We start from the raw sequence: 8,723 nt of genomic DNA, 5'->3' as shown, positions 1-8,723 counted from the left end.
GTCCTTAGGTGCTTTAGCGCGGGAAGTGTACATCCCATTTAGGCAGCCACAGCTTTCACACAGGCCCCAGGGAATAGCTAGAAAAAGCCAGAGAGCCTCCCTGGCAAGCTCAAGCTGGCAGCGGGCTACGGTATGGCCCGCCGACAGAGAGGAGTATGTTACGAGGACGGATGGCATCCATGAGCTGGGCAGTGGCATCTTTCAAGGCACTGGGCTGTTAGAGAAGGGCCAAAATAATTGATTTGTGATCGAGAGCCTGTGATTCCCTGAAAAGCAGTAAAGAGACTTGCGTGAGGGGCAGGTCTCCCTTGAGGAAACGGCTTTTTGCTCAAGCCAAGCAATGGGTGTGCTGCTCTGTGTTTCTTCAGCCGGTAAAGCCCTGCGGCAAGAGCTGGAACAATTAGTCTGAAGCGTAAGTCCCTGAAGGAAATAAATGATGTGTATCACTTGTGTGGGACACTTGGTTTCTCAGGTGGTCGAAGAAACAATTTTACATGGTTTTAAAGGAAAGAATTCAAAAGTACCTTTGATTCAGCCAAGGTTTTGCAAGGAATATGGTGAGAAACCACAGGGAGAGAGGGGCAAGGGGCTCTTTGTGACAGCCCGGAGTTTCTACTGCTGCTTGTTTTTAAGGAAAATATGTCCATTAGAAATCCCATTTTGCCTAGTAGCTGCTACGCTCTGTCTTTGCAAGGATTTTACAAAATCTGATATACTTAGCAGGATCTCTAGGGCTTCTTCACCTAAGGAATGCAGCTGCCATGCTCTGTAAGTGAAAATGGTCGGTGCCATAAATTGTGTGCAGGATACATGATTAGGACCTTTCCATACATGACATGTAATTAAGACACTGAACAGTGAACAGATCAGACAACTTCCTCCCAGACCTATAGCCCAAAAGATGGACAAGATCCATATTTTTGTTACTGGTTGAAAAGCAGAGTGGCAGAGCTTCCAGAGCTGCTCCTGAGCTGCTCCCCGAGCCTGAGGTTCCTCCTCGCAGTCTCTCTCTGCCAGCAGTGCCAGCGCTATCTCTACATCTGTTTATTTCTGTTTGATTGCTTAGTGAGATCTGTCTCATGCTGGTGTTGCTCCGGGGCAAATAGGTCACCAGAGAAGCTATGTTCAATTTACAGTGAATCAGAAATCATCAGAAGTCAAACTGGCAGAGAAGGAACTTTCCATGTATTGGTAGAGCAGCAGTGGATTGGGCACGGAAGCGGCTGGCACTGGTTACGGCTTCTTTTTGGAGAGTTTAGGCTCTATTCTGGCATTTAGAGGCTAACCCAAAGACCATGGAAATTAATATTTGCTGCCATCCCAGAAAAACAACAGCTTTTTAATATAATCTTTAAAAGCTTAGTTTTGATATTTTAAAAGTCTTCATTTTGATGACCAGCTGCAGCAATGTATTTTCACAAATATGTTGTAATTTGTGCATTAATAATCAGAATGATTAATTGATTATTTACTTATTTAATTGATTATTAATTGATTAATTAATCATCAGTTTCTTTTTTGTCCTCACATCTAGGTATCTGATCTCCCTCTGGTCCTCTCCCTTAATCTCTCTTTTAGCAATGCAGGCCAAAATGTAGAGAGGAAATAGCGGTTTTTCAACCATCGCTCAAAAAAACGGAAACAAATTCATAATAAATTCAGTCACCAAACTGTGGTAGGTAGGAAGGTGACTGTCTGAGTTCACTTCCCTCCAAGGTCACAAACCCACAAGCCTCAGAAGGCCGGTTGTCAAAGTGGGGAGCCACCAGTGCTAAGTTTGGTCTTTCCGAGGCTTTTTCTTCCCTTTTAAGTTTTCTGGATGGAAAAATCAGAAACAAAACGAAGAACTGAAACCCAGGATTTTAATAAAGGCCACCAAGCTCAAAGGTGCATTAGCCCATAGGAACATCCTCTCCATTGCCATTTGGAAACCCGAGCGGGGAAACTGGCTGCGGTCAGCCTGGGGCAGGACCGCGCAGCAGCAGATCGTATATCCCCCCCCCCCATATCCTGAAGGATGCAACGGCTGAGCAGCGGAAGAGCTCCTTCAGCCAGGGCTACTGCCAGCGCCGCGGCAGCGCAGCAGCCGCGTGTGCCTGCAGCAAGATCGCAACTTTCGAGTAACAGGGTTGTAAGATTCCAGCCCAGAACGGGTATTTAGAAAAGGTGAACACACAGAACTCGCCCGGTACGTTTCTGTGGTCTCTTACAGGCTGTTCCCTCTGACTCCTTTGGAAATCCTCACCTGATGTCCTGTGCATTTTTGGTTTTTGTGTAAATACTTGGGAGATACTCTCTTTTAATGCACTTATTTTGGTGAGAGGTTGATTTACCGAAAGTGCCACACAAATGTCTGATTTCCAAATAACTTTCTTGGCCTGGTCAGCATGAACCTCCAGACCTTCTGAGTTCTCATGAGAGAATTTGCATCCCACTGTAGTGTTTCCAAGAAACTCTGTACAGTTTGGGTTTTTTTTAATGTAGAAAAAAGATTCCCTGTAGAAGAAAAATACCAAGATAACATACCAACTTGTTTTACATTTGCTGCGTACAGAGATCAAGATGTAAGAGCTTGCAAAGACAACGAATGAAAAGATGCTATTGATAGTTTCATTTTCCAGAGATAAGGTGGCTTGGAGTATTTTTTTCCCTTTCTTTTAGATAAAGATGACATACGCTAACATAGAAATAAGGGAAAATAGGGTCATTCTAATTCTTCCACAAAAGGGTAAACCATAGCGTACTAATAGCAAGATTGCCTGTGACAGAAAGGTGTAAAACCCAGATGAACCCAGGGAACACTTCACGTGCCAGCTTGAAGAGGGCAGTGGCACCTCCTGATAGCCGCACGCTCTGCTCTGTGCTGGCAGATGGGCCACGGGGCGTGCTCAGTACTCACGTTAGCTTCTGAAGGTAATGGAGCCCCTGCTACTTTCAGAAGAGCTTTAATTAATTTGAAACCATTTAAACTGACTAGCGGTGCTCGGGAGCTGTGAGATGGGGGAGCACACCTGAGAAGGACCTCCAGAGCTGCGAGTCATCCTTGTTTCGTGCAATGGTACAGTTCCCGGAGCTTGCTGGGTTTTCTAGCAGGGGAGCCAAGCTTTCCATGCTGCAGTGATATTTAGCCAGAGCCGAGGCACCCAAAAGCAAAAAGCCCCGACGGCAACATGCCAGCCATGAGGGGCATTGCAGATATTGCAAGTGCATCTCACAGCCGACAGCCTCCAGAAGTAAGCAGAGGAAAAGAGGAATTGTCCACAAAGGCCACCAGTTCTCTTCTATTTTAAGGTTTTTGTGATGCCGTTGCTCTCACTTCAGCATCCCCTTTTGTGGGCCTGACCGCTTTCACACCGGGAAGGAGAAACACTGCGGAGCTGTCAGATCGTAAGTCCACTCACCCTTCCTTGCTTGTCCCACTGTGAGATGACCCTGGGTGCTGGATGGCCCTCAGCGCAGGATGCAGAGGAAGGTTGAACAGGCAGGACAGACAGACAGCGCAAGACATTCACTCTGTGGCTGTGTTGGATCCCTCCGCCAGCCAGACCCGCACTGTAACTTGCTTTTCATGGTGGAAGCATTGAAAAACCACCTGCAGACTGCTTGATTGAAACACAGCAATCACAATTTCGTAACGACATAAGCACGGATATTGGTTCACACCTAGCTGTATGAGTAAGAATACGCTGGCCCTCTTCCATAATGGTTGGCAGGATTTTCTATACTGCACACAGTAGGCTACATCAGTGCTAAAATGTTTTGAAAGGTGGGGGAACACACCACGAGCCAGTCCAGTCCATGAAGATGAGCTATGTAAGTCCTGGTGCTTTTACAGCACGAGGCCGCGCAGGCGCCGGTCTCGAGGCACCGAGCGCTGGCAGCAGGGCAGTCTCAGCCTGTGCTTCCCCAGTTGCCAGTTTCTAGTTTCTCCAAGCATTTCTCCCTGTGACCCAAGGTTATCCATGGCTCCCTCCATCACTCAAGAGGACCTTTGTATTCTTCTCAGAGATTTGGTGATCTACAGTCCGGTAGCCTTGGTATTTCACCTGTACTAAGAAAGGATTTTTTGATCTATTCAGCATTTTATATCTTACAGTGAACCCTCATATGGAACCTCTGAGACCCCGTTAAAAAGATACTCTCCTTCTGCTGCACATATGGCCCTTAACAAGTTGGTTGTTCCACTGTCTGACACTGGAGCTGCCGCAGGATCTACAGTTTAGGAAAACTGCTTTGAAAATCAGTGTAACTGCTTAAATTTCCCCTCACTGCATGGCTTAATTCCCTTTGGAGCCCATCTCTGGAAGGACGCTTTACATACTGCTTATCTAAGTTGGCAGTGATCAGCCTATGCATCACTATAGGAGCATATATAGGCAGAAGATAGCTTTAGAGAAAAGAAGCTGTTCCTGTGCAGTTTATATTCAATTTAGCGACTTGAATTTCTCATTTCTCTCCTTGGATCTCACCATTTCTTCTGACTCTGAACTTCATCTTTTTCTTCACAGGTACAAGACAGGCATTGGCCGCCTTGGCTTACATGAATGCAATGTCTAGGAAAGAAATCTCTACTATAACAACCTCCATGACAAAACGAGGAACTTCAGATAAACCAAGGAGATGTAATGTATCTCAGTGCAAAGACGTCACCTACTCCTCTCTCTCAGAGTACAACAGAAGAAGAAACTGAGACGGGGGCTGTGATCTCACCTTCCCCCGAGGTGTGGACATGCCAGGCAGGGACTCCTGAATTGTGAGAAAATCTCAGCCTGGCCTGGAGCCATCACAGGCACTGAAACCACCGGGCGCAAGCTCCTGCACGGGATATCTGCTGCACCCGGCCTGGGGGAAGGGTTCGAGGACACTATAGGTGCCCAGCAGCAGCAGGGATGCAGAAACAGGGAGGTGAGGTGGCCCCCTCCTTGCCCCTGGCCAGAGGGCAACCCCAGCCTGCTCCCACCTCACGCCCCATGGGCATCACAAGGCTTCTCCTGGCGCCAAAGACCTTCCACCAGGTCAGAGCTGTTTTCCAGGAATACAGTTTTTCATGTGGAAGTTGGTTCCTGTTTGGGCGTTTTTTGGGTTTTTTTGTTTAACTGGGCAAATAAGCTGCTGTTACCTTTTTTTATCTTCCATAGCACTACATAGTGTATAAACAGCTACACAGCCAGCCTCTCATTAAGTAATATGAGGTGTTGTAAGAGCTGGAACACCACCAGCGACATGAAAGTCGGGCAATTATAGACTCATTTAAGGCACGACAGGTCTGAGTATGCTTTCATATCCCAGGCAAGGAAAGTGTAGAAGTGGGTATCCCCGGTTCTTTTGGTCTCCATTCCCGTTGTTTACCAATTTCAGGATTTTCTGCATTTATATTAGAATGGAGCTCTGTGAGCATCTGGGAACAAGCTATCAAGCCTTCGCCCGCTCCAGTGTGTGTGGTGCTGGGCAATGTGGCACGCATGGCAAGTCACTACGGCCACAGCACTGACAGGGGAGCAGGTCCGTATCCTGAATTCCACTGACATGGGGGATTTTTCTTTTGCGCAGTTCAGGGACAAACCCACCAACAAACGCAACTGGTGCCGCATACAAGGGATTCGAGTCAGCTGTACGTATGCCTTGCCTGCCAGGCAAGGCACTGTTTTAAGCTGCCATCAGCAGGTCCACAAAGAGGATTCCTTAGAGCTCCTAATTTCTATCAATGGGCAATGATATTATCTCTAAGATTAATGCATTTGATGTATCAGAAAGAAAAACATTCACAAGACACAGACTGCGTCTGCGTCCCACCACTGGACCTCTTCCCTCAGTCACACTGCCAGGCACTCACTGTTTCAAAAGCAAGACTGAGTTATTTGTTGGGCTCGGTGTGCAGGAATCCGCGGCAGCGGTCCGTCGCAGCGATGGGTACAACCATGCCATGAGGTGGTGTACCTCAAACGCTGCTTGTCCCGACCCTGCTGCGCCTCAGCCAGCATCAGCCCAACTCCTGCGTGGTGGCCAGGGCTGCTGTCTCCTTCGAGACCCTCGTGCTCCAGCCCAGTGTTGCTTTGCCCCACTCGTGGTTTTTCACGCGGCGATACACTCATTAACCACCGCAGCCAGGGCTTGCCTGCCACGCTGCCGGGCTAGGGCAGCCTTTGGCAGGGGACGGGCACCCCCAAATTACCTGCCCGCTGCGCAGCGTGGGGCTGCCTGTTGGGAAGGGAGCCTGTGCTGGCCTGGCAGCAAACCTGGACTCGGGGTTGAATGAAGCAAGGCGGAAAGAGATCGCCTGGCAGCTCAGAAGCGGTGCAGCGAGCGGCACACAGCAGTGCCCTGCCACGGACGAGGATGCCATCATGTGGCCAAAGCCTTTTATTCACTTCCCTCTTGCTTTGCATATTTTTATATTAAAAGCTTTCTGCCCTCTGCTTCCTTTCGACACCAGATAGTCCACAGCTCTCCCTGACAGCTCCTTCTGGGAGGTGTGTGTTACACGAGAGTTTTGTCCGAGTAAATCCCAGGCATCTGTCTCAAAATTGGTTTAATTGGGTGAAGAATATCAGGAAAAATCACCATTTGACTCCAACAAGGGTCTGAGGGCTTTGCGCCCGCAGAGAGACTGAACACACCAAACCTGGGCACCAGGAGGGCAGGATCATTCAGATACACAGCTTTTTGCAAACCTCATCAGTTTAATTAATTCATGGTCCATTTTACATAATGCAGGCAGATAAGCAACACCGTTTATTTGCACTGAAAACCCAGTCTCCCCAAGTATTACCCCTGGAGACATATGATATTACACATCTAGAGAACATGTTTCACGTATATGCATTAAAATAGGTAACATGGAAAGGATGAATCCTTAAATGCAGCCAGCAACAATACCTGTGTGAAGGGTCATCGATTTGTATCCATATTGTTTATCAAAAACAGCTCCCTGTGTTCTTGCCAAGCTCAAAGGCACTATGAGCGTCCTTGCCTGCAAGTCCTGAGATGATGCAACACCAACTGTGTCTCCCACTCTTTAAGGCTGGTTTTGCGGGAAGCCACACTGTTGTGTTTAATTCGGGCCCCAGTGAAGAGGAGTCCAAGGTTGGGGACCCCATTTCTGAGTACTACTCCAGACCCAAGTTTTTAGGCACTTTCTGCTGAGGTCTTCAAGTCTTGTCACCAATTCCTCCATTCATCCAGGGAAGAGGACGTAGGAGTTTCTCCTTCCTTCTCTTTTTTTGGAGGAAAGTGGGATGGCCACTCCAGGTTGCCTTCAGAAACCTTTATTGAGGGCATCTGCTAAAACTGTCATTGCTGGGCTTTTTCCCCAGAGCTCTTCATCTCCAGAGAAAGATGGGGAAACCATACATTTCCCAGACGACAGCATCATCCCAGACTATTTCCCCATGCCGCATGTCCCTCTGCATGTGAGGCTGTTACCCCTCAGCCTCTCCTGGCAGTGCCATCAGAGTCCTCTTGTCCCAGCAGAGCTGGTCCTTCTTCATTTTTGGTATCAGAAGCTCCATGCTTAGAAAATAGAGCATGGAGATATTTAACAGCAATAATCATAACGTAAAAGATCTTGGAATAATTGAAAGGCTGAGGTAGACCAAAGAGAGACCTGGGTCTCTCAGTGGGATTGCAGCAAAGAGCTGAAGGCTCATGTATTTTAGAGAATAGTTTGGGATAAACTCTGCATCCTTTAAAGAGACTTCCTTTGCTGATGGTCTCTCAAGGCTGCAAAGTGATGTCTGCAGGATTTGGCCGTTGGAAGCTGGACTGTCACGTCAGTCTGGCTGATACGCTAACGAGATACGTCCAGCAGGTCCCTGGATGGCTACACAAGGCGAGTCAGGTAAATTAACAGGCAACCATCTATATGAAACGCAGACTTTTTCTGTTGTTTTCTGAAGAAAAAGAGCAGCTTCATCTCTGAATTTAACATCCTCCCGTTTCCCAGTTTAATGTATACCTTGGATAACGAACTGAAGTTGTTGAAGCCCTTCACATCTTTTCATTATAATCTTGCCGAAATGCTGGCAAACTGGAGAGTTCTGTGCTGTAAAACATGAGTATCCATTTGTACGGGTGGAGTCATCCATTTCTTTGATCCTGAAAGCAGGCTAGGATTTGGTGTCAGTCCAGACTTCCTGCATGAAAAGCACCTGTGCACCCATCACACCTCCTCCTTTCCTTGTTCACAAAAAAGAGGAACTCATACACAGTGTTGTACAAAAGACGCTCCCTCGGCTGATGTCGGCTGGGCTGGGTTTGAGTATATCCATCTCACTCGGGTGGGTAAGAGGAGTAAGTTTTTCTCTCAGTGGGAAAAACGCCATCAGTGAAAAAGCCCAACACCAACATGGGAATAATTAAGGTGCTCTTAGACAACAGAGTGAAAGATTTGGTAAGAAAAAGATCTTGGATTTGATTGAGCTGGTGCAGTTTTTGGAGTCCTGCAGGGACTAAGGCCATGGCAGAAGAGAAAGCCGATGCCATAGGTGCAAGGACAGGAGTCTTCGATCAGAGCGGCTGAGCACTCACCAACACCACACTACTGATTTGGCTCAGGAAAGTAGGAGACTTTCAGGTCTTCTTGGGAACACTTTTGAAATAAGAAAGAAGGAGGTTTATAAAGTACTGCAGAAAACAGCAATGACTTCCATGAATAATCTTGAGTATTTAACTGCTAAAAAAGTTTCTGTAATCAGGTATTTTTAATGCTGCTCCTTTATGCAACC

Source organism: Phaethon lepturus, unplaced genomic scaffold, assembly GCF_000687285.1.
Source record: "Phaethon lepturus isolate BGI_N335 unplaced genomic scaffold, ASM68728v1 scaffold34193, whole genome shotgun sequence".
Classification (NCBI taxonomy): Eukaryota; Metazoa; Chordata; class Aves; order Phaethontiformes; family Phaethontidae; genus Phaethon; species Phaethon lepturus.
This window is presented reverse-complemented; position numbering follows the sequence as displayed.